The sequence below is a fragment of the Marmota flaviventris genome, chromosome 2, assembly GCF_047511675.1.
Source record: "Marmota flaviventris isolate mMarFla1 chromosome 2, mMarFla1.hap1, whole genome shotgun sequence".
In the NCBI taxonomy this organism is placed as follows: Eukaryota; Metazoa; Chordata; class Mammalia; order Rodentia; family Sciuridae; genus Marmota; species Marmota flaviventris.
Genome location: NC_092499.1, coordinates 78,351,484 through 78,371,911, shown reverse-complemented (window position 1 = coordinate 78,371,911; position 20,428 = coordinate 78,351,484).

Genomic DNA, 20,428 nt, shown 5'->3' with positions numbered 1-20,428 from the left:
ACATCATGTACAATCAAAAAAATGAAAAGTTGTGCTGCATTTGTGTACAATGAATCAAAATGCATTCTGCTGTCATATATACCTAATTAAATATATAAATTTATTTTTTTTTAAAAGAAAATAACAACAATTTTCCCTTGGCCTTACCATACAATTAACAGTAGGATGAGGGGACTTGGCAGATGGAGACCAGAAAGTTCCCTCAAAGCAGGGCTTGGTAGCCCCTTGGAGCTGCCCTGACAGATGTCAGGTATTTTCTTCATAATTTTTCTTTCTTTTCTTTCTTTCTTTTTTTTTCTTTTTTGCTTTTGAAGACATTTTATTTTAACTACCTAAAATTATGGACAAAAAATGGCCAACATAAGTACCCATCCTTTGTCATGGACCCTGTGACTTTTTGCCAAAGAACCTAGGTGAGCTTTTCTTTTCATTGAGTTAATCACATTAAGTTGTCTGTTCAACCCCCAAAGCCATTAATTATTCTAAAATACCCAATTTGCCTTTTTCACTCTAAAATTTATGACCATGTAATTAATGAGTCTTTTAATTCTAGGTTGCGCATGGCCTCTCTCAGCAGTGCAACACGACACTGTTAGGATTAGATCATTTGGTTTCTTTCCAATAACTGAAACATTAGGTTTCTAGAAAATTTGCTGTGGCATGTCTGAGCCAATTCAAGATTAGATGGTTCAGCATGCAAATTATCCATCCATGTAATGTGTAACTATTTTGAAATCTTCTTTATTTTTGTCACCATCAGCAATTCCCTATCTTTTTTACACTCTTCAGCTATGGAAGAGGTATGAAACTAGACTCTGAAAAAAAAAATTCTGAAATAAATTCACCATGGAAACTGAGGTTGGCAGCATAGTATTCATTTTCCCTTTTAATAATGAACTCAGAGATGCCTACCTCACCTTGGTGGGCCATCTGTGGTTTGGGCTGATTACCATTTTAGCTCCAGACTTCAAAACGATTAGCTGTGCAAAGACTCCACATTGTGAGAATATTTTAAAAACCACCACTTGACAAGGACAATACTAAGCTATTAAATCACCCATTAAATGCTTGGAAATACTTGGAAGAAGGGAGTTAGAGATGCCTAAGCACACCATAGCTCCTAAATCTTTTAAAATAATTATTTGCTTGAACTATTACTCTGCAATGTAAGTCTGTCACTTCTTGTAACTGACAATACTCTTCCAAATATTTGGGAATGTTTATGTAGAGAAAGATTATCTTACTACCTTGCCTTTATTGTAACAGAAAAGAAAACTACACACTGAAATATGTACAAATTCTCAGAGGTAAAACTGAATTTTACTGTTGAGATAAAACTTTGAAAAAAACGCATTGTTTCACCAAAACATTCTTCCCAATTTGTCACAGTTTTGAGTGGAGGCTTTGTTCGGGTCACCTTCAGGCTGTGTGATGCCTGGAATATGTACTTTCAACTGAAAATTCTGTGAATGGTCAACTCTTGCTAATTACACAATTAAGATTTTTCATCTGAATTAAAACAAATAGAAAGAAAATGGAAATTGCTACTAAGATTTCTATCAAATGTTCTAATTTACGTCACTCACTAGCTAAAAAGTATCTCATGGGGAATAGTCGTGGCTCAATGGTGAATTTTATTTCTGGTTCTTTCCAGAAATCAAAGGGCATCAAGGGAACTCAGACCTAATGTACTTATCCTCTACACAACTTTATTTTAGAGTTTTATTCTCCAAAAACATGAATGACAAATGTCAAGCTGAATAATCCCCAATCCAGATATTATGTAATTCTATTTTTCAAATTCTTCCAAGGTTTAAGTATATTATAACTATTTTGGAATCCTCTCATGAAGACCCCCAAGTCTGTTGGATTACACAGATTATTCATAGCAACTTCAAACCAAAGTGATGAATGTTACCTATCATAGAGAGACAAAGTGCTACAATAGAGTAAATTTTATTTTTCATCCATCTTTTCCCCATAGTTTCCAAGTTTTTAAAATGAGCATGTATGACTACTTAGGTAATTAGAAGACAAAGCAATAGATGTGATTAAACAACAGACAAGAAAAAATTAAAGGGAAACAATTGATTTCCCGGGTTAATTTTGTATCCTACTACTTTGCTGAATTCATTTATGAGTTCTAGTAGTTTTCTAGTGAAGTTTTTGGGGTTTTCAAAATATAGAATCATGTCATTGGCAGACAGTGATAGTTTGAGCTCTTCTTTTCCTATTTGTATCCCTTCAGTTTCCTTCTTCTAATTTCTATGGCTATAGTTTCAAGAACTATATTTAATAGAAGTGGTGAAAGAGGGCATCCCTGTGTTGTTTCAGTTCTTAGAGGGAATGCTTTCAATTTTTCTCCATTTAGAATGATGTTGGCCTTGGGTTTAGCAGATACAGCTTTTGCAATGTTGAGGTATGTTCCTACTAGCCCTTGTTTGAGTGGTGTTTTAAACATGAATGGATGCTATATTCTGTCAAATGCTTTTTCTGCATCTATTGAGATAACCATGTGATTCTTGTCTTTAAGTCTATCGATATGATGAATTATGTTTATTTATTTCTGTATGGTGAACCAATCTTGCAACCTTGGGATGAACCCCACTTGATCATGGTGCACTATCTTTTTAAAATATATTTGCATACATTTTACCAGTATATTACTGAGAATTTTTGCATCTATGTTCATCAAGGACATTGGTCTGAAATTTTCTTTCCTTGATGTGTCTTTGTCTACTTTTGGTATGAGGGTGATACTAGCTTTATAGAATGAGTTTGGAAGGGTTCCCTCCTTTTCTAGTTTATGGAATAACATGAGGAGGATTGGTGTTAGTTTTTCTTTGAAGATTTGGTAAAACTTGGCTGAGAATCTGCCTGGTCCTGAGCTTTTCTTTCTTGGTAGGCTTTTGAGTGTTTTCAGTTTCATTGATTGAAATTGATCTGTTTAAATTTTCTGTCTTCCTGATTCAATTTGCATAGATCACATGTCTCTAGAAATTTGTAGCTGTCTTCAAGGTTTTCTATTTTATTAGAATATATATAAATTTTCAAAATAGTTTCTGATTATCATTGGTAGTTCAGTAGTGTTCATTGTGATATTTCCTTTTTCTTGTGAATTTTAGTAACTTGGGTTTTCTCTCTCTTTCTCTTCATTGGCTTGCCTAGGGTTTAACAAATTTTATTGATTTTTTTCAATGAACCAAATTTTTGCTTTGTTGATTTTTTAGATTGTTTCTTTTGTTTCAATTTCATTGATTGTAACTCTGATTTTAATTATTTCCTGTCTTCTACTACTTTTGGTGTATTTGTTCTGCTTTTTCTAGGGCTTTGAGATGTAATGTTAGTTTATGTATTTGTTGATTTTCTATTCTTTTAACTAATGAGCTCAATGCAATGAAGAGAAATTAGGAAAAATATCCCATTCACAATAGCCTCAAAAAAATTTTTTTGAGAATCAATCTAACAAAAGAGTTGTGAAAGATCTCTACAGTGAAAACTACAGAACATTAAAGAAAGAAATTGAAGAACATAGAAGATGGAAAGATCTCTCATGTTCTTGGATAAGCAGAATTAATATTATCAAAATGGCCATGCTGCCAAAAGCGCTATACAGATCAATGCAATTCCTATTAAGTTTTTGATGACATTTTTCATACAAATAGGAAAATCAGTCATGAACTTCATTTGGAAAAAACAAAAGACCCAGAATAACCAAGGCAATCCTCAGCAAAAAAAAAAAAGTGAAGCAGGAGGCATCACAATACCAGATCTTAAATTACACTACAGAGCTACAGTAACAAAAACAGCATGGTATTGGCACAAAAACAGACATGAAGACCAATGATACAGAATAGAAGACACAGAGACAAACACACATAAATATAGTTATCTCATACTAGACAAAGAGCCAAAAAAAATATTGGAGAAAAGGTAGCCTCTTCAACAAATGGTGCTGGGAAAACTGGAAATCCATATGTAACAAAATGATCTTAGAACCCTATCTCTCATCCTCCACTCAATTCAAAGTGGATTGAAGACTTAGGCATTAGATCAGAAACTCCGTGTCTACTAGAAGGAAAAATAGGCCCAATGTTCCACATGTCAACTTAGGAGCTGAATTCTTCAACAAGACTCCAAAAGCAGAAGAAGTAAAATCAAGAATCAATAAACGGTATGTATCAAACTAAAGAGATTCTTAAAAAAAAAAAAAAACTTTATTTTAATGTTGTATTAAGGTTTGAACCCAGTGCTCACACATGCAAGGCAAGCACTCTACCACTGAGCCACAACCCCAGCCCTAAAGAGCTTCCTCACAGCAAAGGAAATAATCAAGAATGTGAAGAGAGAGCCTATATAATGGAATAAAATCTTTACCACCTGCACCTCAGATAGAGCATTAATCTCCAGGATATATAAAGAACTTGAAAAACTTAATAGCAAAAAACAAAACAAAAACCCTTGAATCAATAAATGGGCCAAGGAACTGAACAGGCACTTCACAGAAGAAGAAATATGATTGGTCAATAAATAGATGAAAAAATGTTTAACATCACCAGCAATCAGAGAAATGCAAACTGAAATTACATTGAGATTTTATCTCACTCCAGTCAAAATGACAATTATCAAGAATGCAAGTAACAATAAATGTTGGCAAGGATGTGAGGAAAAAAGTACACTCATACATTGCTGATGGAACTACAAATTGGTGCAACCACTCTGAAAAGAAGTATGGAGATTCCTTAGAAAACTTGGAATGGAACCACCATTTGACCCAATTATCCCAATCCTCAATATGTCCATAACCCAAAGGACTTAAAATCAGCATACTATAAGGATGTGGCCACATCAATGTTTATTGCAGCTTGATTAACAATAGCTAAGCTATGGGCATCAACCTAGATGCCCATCAACAGATGAATGGATAAAGAAATCGTGGTATATATACATAATGGAATATTACTCAGCCATAAAGAAGAATGAAATTATGTCATTTGCTAGTAAATGGATGGAACTGGAGACTATAATGCTAAGTGAAATAAGCCAATGCCCCCCCCAAAAAAACCAAACACTGAAAGTTCTTCTGATATGCAATCCTGACTCACAATAGGTGGTGAGGGGTAGGAGAAGGGGAGGTTCACCAGATTGGACATGGTGGAGTTGGGGGAAGGGAAGGGGGATGGGAATAGAAAAGACAGTAGAATGAATTGGAGATAACTTTCCTATGTTCATATATGAATACATGACCAGTGTAACTCCATGTAATGCACAACCACAAAAATGGGAAGTTATAATCCATGTATACAATCTACTGTCATGTATAAATAAAAATAACAAATAAAAAAAATAAAAAATAAACAAACAAAAGGGACTTTAAAATATATATATGTTTTTATATATTTTTTTATTTTCACTAAATAGAGAGAATTGAGCTTTGACATGAAAGCTGAGAAACCTTTAGACAAAGTATTATGGTAGTCATTATAAGTATTAGTAACAAGCAACCTAAATTTGGCTAAAGACACCAGAAGTCAAGGTATATCCATTTATTAGATAAACTACAAATTTCAAGTAAATATCTATGTGCATTGAAGATGAACAAGGGTATTTTGGGGTGAGATTAAAATGTCTATCATTATAGTGAAGGAAAGCTAGGTTAGCAAATCATTTATAGGACATAGAATTTGAAAACAACTTTCAACTAGCAACACTACCTAGAGATATTTTTATTTCCTTATGTTGAAAAGAAATTATCCTTTTTTTTTCCTGGCATCTAAGTAAGCCTTCTACCACTGAGCTACATCCCCAGCCCTGAAGATATCTCTTTTTTATCTTAGATTTTCTAATATTTGTGACAATGTCAAATATATTCTGGTGCTGATTATATTTGTTAAACAAATTAACAAGAATTAACCTAGTAAATTCTGAAGATACAGACAGATGCATGCCGTCCAGAGCTACATCTCTGTGGTCTAGGTTACTCAGTGCCAAAGGCATAAATTTTCCAATGCAATTATATCTAATTCTTCTTAATTAAATAATGATAACTGCAAGTGTCTGGACTTCTCACAAATGGGAGGAGTATACTACATTTGATTATGAAAAAAAATGGGGAAAAACATTTAATTTACTTGTGCAGTTACTTAGAAATTTATTTCAAAACAAGTCATTTGATTAAGATGGTGAGTTGGTCAATCACCTCTTTTTCTCTCAAAAAAGAAAAAAAAATTGCAGAGGATAGGGTATAGAGAGATGACTTCTAACTTCAGTTTGCATGCTCAGATAGTTTTTCTTTTTTATTTCAATTGTTGGAACTGATGTTAATAATTTAATAGCTTGAAGTCATTACTGATATTTAAAGTGTGTGCTCTAGTCAGGTGAATTGGTGCACACCTGCAGGCCTAGCTACTCGAGGAAGATGAAGATGAAGATCATGTGAGCCCAGGAAGTGAAGGCCAGTCTGGGCAAAGTGGTGAGACTCCCATCTCAAAATAACATAAAATAATAATAATAATAGTAGTAATAAAATAATTCAAGGTCAATATCCACTATCAGCTTCAGAACAGCTCGAGTTAACATTTTCTTTCTTCTTTCTTTCTTCTTCTTCTTCTTCCTTTTTTTTTTTTTTTTTTTTGGATACCAATGATTGAATCCAGGGGCACTTAAACACTGAGTCACCTCCCCAGTGCTTTATTTTTTATTTTGAGATGAAGTATCACTAAGTTACAAAGTTGTTCAATAAGTTGCTAAGGCTGGCCTCAAACTTGTGATCCTCTTGCCTCAGCCCCCTGAGTGGCTTGGATTGCAGGCATGTGCCACTGCACCTGCTCAGAGTTAACACTTTCATCACTATATTTTTAAGCTTTTGAAAGCAATTGTGGCTTATGTGGAACATTAGGAAAGTTGAAAGTGCAAGAGATTTGTTTAGACATTTGTCCATATTAACATGGGTCAAATAAAATCATAATAAAAAGGTTGGATAAAGATAATCACTAAAAACTGATTGATTTTAAATCTAGACAGAATAATCTAGAATGAGCACTTGGAAGAAGAGATGATAACTATGGTAGGCAACAATTAATTATGTACTTCAAAGAGGCTAGTAGAAAGGATTTTGAATGTTCTCAACATGCAAAAAAAGATATATGTTTGAGGTGATGGATATACCAATTACCTTGCTATTATCATTACACATTGTGTGTGTGTGTGTGTGCGTGTGTGTGTATAAAACATTCAGTTATATGTCAATAAAATTAAAAAGTTTAGAAAAGATGACCAACATCATTCATAAGTCATGAGTGAAATACAAACTAAAATCACATGATATATAATAATCACAATAATATCTAAAAATTCCAGACAAGAGTTAAAATTTCATGTGGACATAGAGTATCTGGTACTCTCTCAAATGTTTTCGATGAGAATGCAAAACAATACAGCCACTTAGCAAACAATTTGATAGTTTATTATCAAGTTAAATGTGCACTTATAATTCAGCAATAACATTCCTGAGAATTTACTAAGATGAAATGAAACCTATATTCACACAAAAAAAATTGTAAATGAATGTTTATAACATCTGTGTTCATAATCACTCAAAATTGTAAACAACACGAGCCTCCTTTATATATAAATGGCAAACATACTGTGGTACAGCTGCACAATGGAATACTCCTTTACAACAATAGATGAAGTACTGACACTGGCAGTAACATTTGGTGAATCTCAAATACATTGTGCTAAGTGAACTAAGCCAGGCTCAAAGGCCATACACTCTATAATGTGTTAATATTGCATCTTTGAATGGTCAAAGCAATCAAGTCAGAAAACAGATGAGGACTTGATAAGGTCTGGGGTAGGAGGTATAGTTCACTCACTGGCACATGAAGAAATTTTGGAGTGATGCACCCCCAAAGTTGTGAAACTTTTAAGAGATGGGGCCTAGTTTGAGGTCATTGGATCACTGAGGGCATTCCCTTGAAGGAAATTGTAGGATTCCCCCCCATACACTTCTTGCCTGTCAGTAGATAAGCAATGAATTAATTGGACATGAATCATGAATTGAAAACTTCAAAACTGTGAGCCAAAGTAAACCTTTTATTTTTATAAGTCAATTATCTCACCTATTTGTTATAGTAACAGAAAAATAACTAATACAACTAGATGGGGCATTTTACTATACATAAACTATATATTAATTTTTTTAAAAAAAAAAAGCATTGTTGGTATGGCAAGATGGCCACTTAAAGACAGCCAATGGCAACAGCTCCTCCACAAAGAAGAACCAAAGCAGGTGTATAGCTGCACACTGAGATAAGCGGTCATGGGAGAACACTGGATATTAACAAGAGAAAGATGGAGACCTTATAAAATCCAGAGAACTTGGGTAACAGCATAGTAAGAGAAAATATCTCAGCACTAGCTGCTCTGGCTCCACAGCCAGGAGAGGGGGAATCTTCCCTCAGCAGGATTAAAGGCAGAAAAGAGTCTCAGGAAACTCTACCAGTGTGGAGACTGGCAATCATAGACATTGCAAAATCTTATGGACTTACAGCCTAACTAGATAAGAAATTGAAATCTGCACAGTAGGCTGGCTTTAGAAAAACAATTCACTTTATCTCCTAGCAATGCCCCCACCATGTGCTATAAGCAGGAACTATCTTGAGAAGGGACCTAGAATCAGAATTTAGATTGCTGTAGGAATCGGAAACCCCTACATATTTCCATCACTGGAACCATAAGGACATTCCAATGCACTGGCTCAGTGGTAGTACCTCACAGACTGAATGAGGCTCAGTACAGTGACACAAACCTGTGTATATGCTGTGCCCAAAGTCACTAATCACAAAGAAGCTATAAAGAGATTACACACTATAGGTACCTTGTGATGTGATCCAGAAGAAAATGGAGGGTGCTGCCCTCATAAAAGTGGGGACAGGGGAGAGATGTTCAGGGTCATTGCTGTTTGCCACAGGGATGTGGCCAGTTATGTATGCCAGTTATGTACTTCACCACTACTGCTGCAGCCAGTGCTAGAGACCCTCACAAGTAACCACCAATATCAACAGAGCCTGAGAAAACTCCCATCACCTGAAAGGAACCAGTAATTCCATTGTGGGAGTAGACACAAGAATGCACTACACATTCTCTACAGTCCATACCACATGTACCTGAACTGCTAGAGTGTCCCTACTCTCTCTGACTTCAACCTTGTATACACTGTGCCCAAAGTCACTAATCATAGTCAGAGAAGCTTCAAAGAGATTACACTACAATGCCCAGCTGGAAATAAACTCAACATTGTGCAACAAACTGATACCTCAAGATGCATTTTTAGAAAAAAAGTCAGGTAAGTAGTCATCCTATATAAGTGGTAGAAATAGCCATTACACTAGATGCAAAACTCTCAGCATAGGAATACAACAAACAAAAACAAGGTAATGTGACACATATTAAAGATAATAACTCTACTAATAGATTCCGAGTATATCAAAGAAGATTAAATGCCTAATAAAAGAAAGATTTTTAAAAGTCAAATGAGATCAAAGAGAATACAGATAAAATGCTTAAATGAAATGGGGAAAACAATGGAGGATATGAATGAGAAATTCATCAAAGAGAGATTTTGAAAAAGAACCAAACAGAAATCTTGGAAATGAAAATCTCAAAAAGTCAGATTTTAAAAAAAACAACAAACAATTCAGTTGAAACAAAGACCCAAGCAATCCAAGATGGGCCTTGGGTCACACCCCTTGGCATCTACTCAAATATCAAAAACTGAGAGACATCCCAGAAAAAGAGGTAAAGGAATCCACTTCAGATATGAAATTATTATATATGTTAATGAAATTTACCCATAAATGAATGGAAATGGAGAATATCATGCTAAGTGAAATAAGTCAAAGAGATGGGTAAGGAAAGGCAACGCAAAATGAATTCTATGTGGATGCTAACACACCATAGGTGTGTGTGTGTGGCTGGGAGCATGGGATAGAAGTTCACTGGATTAGACAAAAGAGAATGAAGGGAAGGGGGAATGGGAATAGGAAAGAATAGAATGAATCAAACATAACTTTCCTATGTTAATATATGAATACACGACTAGTGAAACTCTCCATCATCTACAACCACAAGAATAGAATTCTAATTAGAATAAGTTATACTCCATGTGTGTATAACATGTCAAACTACACTCTACAGCCATGTATATCTTAAAATAACAAATAAAAAAATTTTTAAAAAGTAAATAAATCATGTGATATATGACAGAGAATTCCATCTTTATGCATAGGTAGAAAGAACCAATCAAATATAAATTAATAGATCAGTGAAATGAAGTCTAATAGAGGAAGGAGAATGGGAGAGGAGTAGGAGGCTGGGAGGAAAAAGTGGGAGTCATGAACTGAAATTGATTTCCGTGCATGTCTGAGTTTGTTGGGATGAACCCAACTACTATGTATAAGTATAAACTCTAAAAAAATAAAATAAATAAGGAGTTAACACTTTCTGCCTCATTCTGTGAAGCCAATATTACCAACACTATCAAAGCCAGGCAAAGATATCTCAAGGAAAGTAACCTACAGACCAATATCCCTTATGAAAACAGAGGGAAAAATGCTAGACAAAATCCACAGCATATATAAAGAATAATACACCATGACCAAGTGGGATTTATTACAGGATGTAACAGTGGTTCAACATAAGAAAGTCAATCAATGTCATACACCATATTAGTAGAATAAAGGAAAAATAACCACGTGATCATCCTGGCAGATCAATCTACAAATTCAATGCAAAGTCCATCAAAATTCCTATTCTTTTTTCCTTCTTTTTTTCTTTTTGAAAAATGGGTAGTTAGATCCTAAAATTCATATGGAAATGCCAGGCACTCTAAATAGTCCAAACAATCTTGGAAAAGAACACTGCAAACTCATTCTACTAATTTCAAAATTTTCTATAAAGCTATAATAATCAAGACAGTGTGGTACTGACAACAGGCTAGATACAGATTGATTTAATAGAATTCAGAGGCTAGAAATAAGCATATACATCTATGGTGAGTTGATTTAAAAAATCTTAAGTATTTGTTTCCTTCTAATTGACAAATAAAAATTGTGGATATTCATGGTATACAAGATGATACACAAACTTTGTGGGATGGCAAAATCAAGCTATTTAACATGTGCATTAGCTCACACATTTATTTATTTTTGTGGTGAGAACAATGTATCTACTCTCAGAAATTTTCAACAATACAGTAAATGTTATTAACTATAATCACCATGTTTACAATAGATCTCTTGAATTAAAAAAATTCAGTTGAAAGCCTCAACAGCAGATCATATCAAGTGGAAGAAACAACATCAGAGCTTGAAGACAGTTCTTTCAAAATATTATATTCAGCTGGACATGGAGGTGCCTGCCTGTAATCCCAGTTGCTCAGGAGGATGGAGCAGGAGGACTGCAAATTCAAAGCCAGCCTCAATAACTCAATGAGGCCCTGAGCACCTTAGTGAGAACCTGTCTCAAAATTAAAAATTACAAAAACGGGCTGGGGATGTGGCTCAGTGGTTAAGTGCCTCTGGTTTGATCCCTGCTACCAAAAAAAAAAAAAAAAAAGCATACAGAAAACGGAAAAAAAGAGAGAAAGAATCAAGAGAACATCCAAAATCTTTGGACATCATTAAATAATCTAAAATCCACATTATTGGGAAGAAATATAGACTAAGGTCATAGAAACCCTATTCAATGAAATAATAACCAGAAACTTCCCTATTTTGGGCTATTAGGCTACTGTCACATATATCTAAAAAGAATATTTTTAAAAAAAAAAGATTATTAGGGATTATTTTGAAAAACTACATGCTAAAAAATTGGAAAACCTAGAAAAAACAGACAAATTTCTGGATATAAGTGACCTATCAAAATCAAACCAAGAGAACATAAAAAACTGGAATAGATTAATACCAAGTAATGAGATTAAATCAACAACAAAATTTCTCCAAACAATGAAAGGCCCAGGATTGGATGCTTTCACTGCTGAATTTTACTGGACCTTTGAGGAAAAACTAACACCAGTACTTCCCAGAATTTTCCATGGAATTGAGAGGAAGGAATCTCTGCTCATTTTATGAGGCTAGCATCAACCTGTTACTAAACATTGATAAGGGCAGAGCAAGAAGGAGAGATGTGTACCATTGTCCTTAACAAACACAGATTCAGGAATCTTTAAAGGGTGCTAATAAATTGAGTTTAACAGCATGTCAAAAAGATCATACACCATGATCAAATTGGTTTCATTCCAAGGATGAAAGCCTGGTTTGACCTACTCAAATCAACAAATATATCATATAAATGGAGAAAAGAAAAAAAATAATCTCCATATATGCAGAAAAAACATTTGATAATGTTAAACAACCTTTCATGATAGAAGCCCTGAATAGATTGGGTACAGAAAGAGCATAACTCAACATAACAAAAGCTATATGTGGGCAGAACCGCCACCCGTGCCCGCAGGGTGAGCAGACCAGTGATCAACCTGTAGATCAGGCCCAGGGGTCCGCAGGCGTGGTAGGAGGGGCAGGGCAGATCCGCCCGCCCGCGCCTCCAAGGTAGGCAGACCTACAAAAGACCTGTGGATCAGGCCCAGGAGCCTGCCGGCGTGGTACAAACACCACCCTAATTGGAGTAGTGGCAGAGCAGAGTCGCCGCCCGTGCCAGGAACAGGCCCAGTGTCCTGCAGGCGGGGTAGTCACGACACCCCAATTGGAGTAGGGGCAGAACAGAGCCGCCACCCGTGCCCGAAAGGTGGGCAGATCTGCGACCGACCAGCGGGACAGGCCCAGTGGCCTGCCGGTACGACAGACACGTCACCCCATTTGCAGTAGGGGCAGAGTAGAGCCGCCGCCCGCGCCTGCAGGGTAGGCAAACCTGCAACCGACCGGCGGATCAGGCCCAGTGGCCTGCCGGCGTGGTACACTCGTCACCCCAATTGGAGTAGGGGCAGAACAGAGCCGCCGCCAGCTCCCAGAACAGGCCCAGTGACCTGCCGGCGTGGTAGCCACGACACCCCAATTGGAATAAGAAGAGAGCAGAGCCGCCGCCCGCACCTGCAGGAAAGATACGCAAGCAGTATGAAAAGACAAGGAAAGAAAGAACCACAAGCAATGCAGGTCAACGCAACTTTAGAAGAGGTAACAGCTGCAGCAGATGGAATGTCAGATAAAGAATTCAGGATATACATGCTTCAGATGATCTGGAGTATCAAGGAAGACATTAAACAGCAAAATCAGACAATGAAAGATCACTTCGACAACGAATTACGCAAACAAATCCAGGAAGCAAAGGATCAACTATACAGGGAGATAGAGGTTATAAAAAACAAACAAACAGAAATCCTAGAAATGCAGGAAGCAATAAACCAACTTAAAAACTCAATGGAGAATACTACCAGCAGAGTAGAACACTTAGAAGATAGAACATCAGACAATGAAGACAAAGTATTTCAACTGGAAAAGAACATAGAGAGCTCAGCAAGACTGTTAAGAAACCATGAGCAGAACATCCAAGAAATATGGGATAACATTAAGAGACCAAATTTAAGAGTCATTGGGATACAGGAAGGTACAGAGCTCCAAACCAAAGGAATGAGAAGTCTATTCAATGAAATAATACAAGAAAACTTCCCAGACTTGAAGAATGAGACAGAATCCCAAATCCTAGAAGCCTACAGGACGCCGAATGTGCAAAATCATAAGAGATCCACACCTAGACACATTATAATGAAGATGCCCAACATACAGAATAAGGAGAGAATTTTAAAAGCTACAAGAGAAAGGAAGCAGATTACATTTAGGGGTAAGCCAATCAGGATAACAGCTGATCTGTCAACACAGACTCTGAAAGCTAGAAGATCCTGGAATAACATATTTCAAACACTGAAAGAAAATGGGTTCCAACCAAGAATTGTGTATCCAGCGAAATTAAGCTTCAGGATGGAGGATGAAATTAAAACCTTCCACGATAAACAAAAGTTTAAAGAATTCGCAGCTAGAAAATCATCTCTTCAAAACATCCTCGCCAAAGCATTACAGGAAGAGGAAATGGAAAATAACAATGAAAACCAACAGTGGGAGGTAGGACGGTAAAGGGGGGGGATAATCAAAGAGGAAAACAAACCATGTTTAGTAACAGAAATAAACAAATATGGCTGGAAGAACAACCCATATCTCAATAATAACCCTAAATGTTAATGGCTTAAACTCACCAATTAAGAGACACAGGCTAGTAGAATGGATCACAAAACAAGACCCAACAATATGCTGCCTACAGGAGACGCATTTGATAGGAAAGGACATACATAGGCTGAAGGTGAAAGGTTGGGAAAAATCATATCACTCATATGGACTTCGGAAACAAGCAGGAGTGTCCATACTCATATCAAATAAAATAGATTTCAAGCCAAAGTTAATCAAAAGAGATAAAGAGGGACACTACATACTGCTTAAGGGAACCATACACCAACAAGACATAACAATCATAAATATTTATGCCCCAAACAATGGTGCAGCTATATTCGTCAAACAAACTCTTCTCAAGTTCAAGAGTCTAATAGACCATCATACCATAATCATGGGAGACTTCAACACACCTCTCTCGCCACTGGACAGATCTTCCAAACAAAAGTTGAATAAGGAAACTATAGAACTCAATAACACTATTAATAACCTAGCCCTAATTGACATATATAGAATATACCACCCAACATCAAGCAGTTACACTTTTTTCTCAGCAGCACATGGATCCTTCTCAAAAATAGATCATATATTATGTCACAGGGCAACTCTTAGACAATATAAAGGAGTAGAGATAATACCATGCATCTTATCTGATCATAATGGAATGAAACTGAAAATCAACGATAAAAGAAGGAAGGAAAAAGCATACATCACTTGGAGAATGAACAATAGGTTACTGAACGATCAATGGGTTATAGAAGACATCAAGAAGGAAATCAAAAAATTCTTAGAGATAAATGAAAACACAGACACAACATATCGGAATCTATGGGACACATTGAAAGCAGTTCTAAGAGGAAAATTCATTGCTTGGAGTTCATTCCTTAAAAAAAGAAAAAACCAACAAATAAATGATCTCATACTTCATCTCAAAATCCTGGAAAATGAAGAGCAAAACAACAGCAAAAGAAGTAGAAGGCAAGAAATAATTAAAATCAGAGCTGAAATTAATGAAATCGAAACAAAAGAAACAATTGAAAAAATTGACAAAACTAAAAGTTGGTTCTTTGAAAAAATAAACAAAATCGACAGACCCTTAGCGATGCTAGCGAAGAGAAGAAGAGAGAGAACTCAAATTACTAGCATACGGGATGAAAAAGGCAATATCACAACAGACACTTCAGAAATACAGAAGATAATCAAAAACTATTTTGAATCCTTATACTCCAATAAATTAGAAGATAGTGAAGGCATAGATAAATTTCTTAAGTCATATGATCTGCCCAGATTGAGTCAGGAGGATATAGAAAACCTAAACAGACCAATATCAATTGAGGAAATAGAAGAAACCATAAAAAGACTACCAACTAAGAAAAGCCCAGGTCCAGATGGGTATACAGCAGAATTTTACAAAACCTTTAAAGAAGAACTAATACCAATACTTTTCAAGCTACTTCAGGAAATAGAAAAAGAGGGAGAACTTCCAAATTCATTCTATGAGGCCAACATCACCCTGATACCTAAACCAGACAAAGACACTTCAAAGAAAGAAAACTACAGACCAATATCTCTAATGAACCTAGATGCAAAAATCCTCAATAAAATTCTGGCGAATCGGATACAAAAACATATCAAAAAAATTGTACACCATGATCAAGTAGGATTCATCCCTGGGATGCAAGGCTGGTTCAATATACGGAAATCAATAAATGTTATTCACCACATCAATAGACTTAAAAATAAGAACCATATGATCATCTCGATAGATGCGGAAAAAGCATTTGACAAAGTACAGCATCCCTTTATGTTCAAAACTCTAGAAAAACTAGGGATAACAGGAACATACCTCAATATTGTAAAAGCAATCTATGCTAAGCCTCAGGCTAGCATCATTCTGAATGGAGAAAAACTGAAGGCATTCCCTCTAAAATCTGGAACTAGACAGGGATGCCCTCTCTCTCCACTTCTGTTCAACATAGTTCTCGAAACACTGGCCAGAGCAATTAGACAGACGAAAGAAATTAAAGGCATAAAAATAGGAAAAGAAGAACTTAAATTATCACTATTTGCAGATGATATGATTCTATACCTAGCAGACCCAAAAGGCTCTACAAAGAAACTATTAGAGCTAATAAATGAATTCAGCAAAGTGGCAGGATATAAAATCAACACACATAAATCAAAGGCATTCCTGTATATCAGCGACAAATCCTCTGAATTGGAAATGAGGACAACCACTCCATTCAAAATATCTTCAAAAAAAATAAAATACTTGGGAATCAACCTAACAAAAGAGGTGAAAGACTTATACAATGAAAACTACAGAACCCTAAAGAGAGAAATAGAAGAAGATCTTATAGGATGGAAAAATATACCCTGTTCATGGATAGGCAGAACTAACATCATCAAAATGGCGATATTACCAAAAGTTCTCTATAGGTTTAATGCAATGCCAATCAAAATCCCATCGGCATTTCTTGTAGAAATAGAGAAAGCAATCATGAAATTCATATGGAAAAATAAAAGACCCAGAATAGCAAAAACAATGCTAAGCAGGAAGTGTGAATCAGGCGGTATAGCGATACCAGACTTCAAACTATACTACAGAGCAATAGTAACAAAAACAGCATGGTACTGGTACCAAAACAGGCGGGTGGACCAATGGCACAGAATAGAGGACACAGAAACCAATCCACAAAACTACATCTATCTTATATTTGATAAAGGGGCTAAAAGCATGCAATGGAGGAAGGATAGCATCTTCAACAAATGGTGCTGGGAAAACTGGAAATCCATATGCAACAAAATGAAACTGAATCCCTTTCTCTCGCCATGCACAAAAGTGAATTCAAAATGGATCAAGGAGCTTGATATCAAATCAGAGACGCGCCGTCTGAAAGAAGAAAAAGTTGGCTACGATCTACAGTCGGTGGGGTCGGGCTCCAAATTCCTCAATAGGACACCCATAGCACAAAAGTTAATAACTAGAATCAACAAATGGGACTTACTCAAACTAAAAAGTTTTTTCTCAGCAAAAGAAACAATAAGAGAGGTAAATAGGGAGCCTACACCCTGGGAACAAATCTTTACTCCTCACACTTCAGATAGAGCCCTAATATCCAGAGTATACAAAGAACTCAAAAAATTAGACAATAAGAAAACAAACAACCCAATCAACAAATGGGCCAAGGACCTGAACAGACACTTCTCAGAGGAGGACATACAGTCAATCAACAAGTACATGAAAAAATGCTCAACATCTCTAGCTGTCAGAGAAATGCAAATCAAAACCACCCTAAGATACCATCTCACCCCAGTAAGATTGTCAGCCATTAGGAAGTCAAACAACAACAAGTGCTGGCGAGGATGTGGGGAAAAGGGTACACTTGTACATTGCTGGTGGGACTGCAGATTGGTGCAGCCAATTTGGAAAGCAGTATGGAGATTTCTTGGAAAGCTGGGAATGGAGCCACCATTTGACCCAGCTATTCCCCTTCTTGGTCTATTCCCTAAAGACCTAAAAAGAGCATGCTACAGGGACACTGCTACATCGATGTTCATAGCAGCACAGTTCACAATAGCAAGACTGTGGAACCAACCTAGATGCCCTTCAATAGACGAATGGATAAAAAAAAATGTGGCATTTATACACAATGGAGTATTACTCTGCATTAAAAAATGACAAAATCATAGAATTTACAGGGAAATGGATGGCATTAGAGCAGATTATGCTAAGTGAAGCTAGCCAATCCCTAAAAAACAAATGCCAAATGTCTTCTTTGATATAAGGAGAGTAACTAAGAACAGTGTAGGGACGAAGAACAGGAGAAGAAGATTAACATTTAACAGGGATGAGAGGTGGGAGGGAAAGGGAGAGAGAAGGGAAATTGCATGGTAATGGAAGGAGACCCTCAGGGTTATACAGTGGAGGAGGTAGAGAGAGAGGAGGGGAGGGGAGGGGAGAGGTGGGGAGGGGGGAGGGTGGAGGATGGGAAAGGCAGTGGAGCACAACAGACACTAGTATGGCAATTTGTAAATCAATGGATGTGTAACTGATGTGATTCTGCAATCTGTGTATGGGGTGAAGGTGGGAGTTCATAACCCACTTGAATCAAAGTGTGGAATATGATATGTCAAGAAATTTGTAATGTTTTGAACAACCCACAATAAAAAATTAAAAAAAAAAAAAAAAAAGAATACAAACAACAATAAGTGTTGGCAAAGATGTGGGGGGAAAGGCACACTCTTACATTGCTGGTGGGACTGCAAATTGGTGCAGCCAATCTGGAAAGCAGTATGGAGATTCCTTGGAAAACTTGGAATGGAACAACCATTTGACCCAGCTATCCCACTCCTCGGTCTATACCCAAAGGACTTAAAATCAGCATACTACAGGGACACAGCCACATCAATGTTTATAGCAGCTCAATTCACAATAACTAAACTGTGGAACCAATGCAGATGCCCTTTGATAGATGAATGGATGAAGACATAGTGGTGTATATACACAATGGAATATTACTCAGCATCAAAAGAGAATAAAATTATGGCAATTGCAGGTAAATGGATAGAGTTGGAGAATATCATGCTAAGCAAAGTAAGCCAATCCTAATAAACCAAAGGCCAAATGTTCTCTCTGATAAGTGGATGCTGATCCATAATGTGGGTTGGAGGGGTGAGAGTGGAGGTATTTTGATTGGGAAAAGGGGGAGGAAGAGAAGGGAAGAAGAGATGCAGGTAGGAAAGAAGGTGGAATGGGATGGACATCATTACCCTAGGTACATGTATGACTGCACATGTGGTGCGACTCTATATCATGTACAACAGGAAAAACATAAAGTTGTGTTCCACTTGTGTACAATGATTCAAAAAGCTTTCTACTGTCATGTGTAACTGAGTAGAATTAATAAAAAATCAACTAAAAAAAAAAATTACTCAACAAAATTTTGGCAAATAAAAATCCAAATATGAATGTGAAAAAAAAAAAAAAAGCTATATGTGATGGGCCCATAAGAAGCAGCATGCTGAACAGGAGAAAACTGAATTTACTCTAAGATCAAAATTGTTGGGGTGTCCACTCTCACTGTTCTTATTCAGCATAGTATTATAAGTTTTAGCCTGAGCAATTATGAAAGAAAAAGAAGTAAAAAGGTTTATGAATGGGAAGGGAGGAAGCCAAATTGTCCCTGCTTGCAGAGGATATGATTCTATAAATAGAATATCCTCAAGACTCTACCAAAAGGCTATTAGAACTGATAATGAATCCAGTAAAGTAGAAGGGTACAAAATCAACAGGCAGAAATCAGTTGCTTTTCTATTCAGCAACGGTGAATTTGCTGAGAAAGAAATCATGAAAGCAATTCCATTCATGACAGCCATACACACCAAAAAAGAAAGGCAGAAATAAACTTCACTAAGATAGCGAAAGCCTTTACAATGAAAATTGTAAAACACTGAAGAAAGCCATTGAAGACAATGGTGGCCCATGCTCATGGCCTGGAAGAATTAATACTGTTAAAACGTCTACATATTGGAAGTAATGCTCATCAAGATATTAATGACATTCGTCACAGAACTAGGAAATCCAAAAAATTCATATGGAAGCCCAGAAGACCTCAAGTAGCCAAAGTAACCTTGAGAGAAAAGAACAAAGCTGGAGACCTCACAGTGCCTGACTTCAAGATAGACTGGAGAACCATAGTAGGTAAAACAGTATGGTATTGGCACAAACATAGATATAGACTGATGGAACAGATCAGGGGGCCCAGAAATAATTCTACACATCTATAGTCAATTGATTCTGAAAATAGATGCCAAAATCATACATTAGAGAAAGGACAGCTTCTTCCATAAATGTTACTGGGAAAACTGGATAGTCACATGCAAAAGATGGTCATCATTACCCTAAGTACATGTATGAAGACACGAAGGATGTGACTCTACTTTGTGTACAACCAGAGATATAAAAAATTGTGTGCTATATGTGTAATATGAACTGTAATTCATTCTCTTGTCATATATAACAAATTAAAATTTAATTTTTTTAAAAAAAGTGACTGTAAATAACAACAAAAAAGATTGAAACTTGTACCCCTCTTTCTCATCCTGTACAAAAATCAACTCAATGGATCAAAGGCTTTAATGTAAGATTTAAAACACTGAAACTACTAGAGGAAAGTACAGGGGAAATA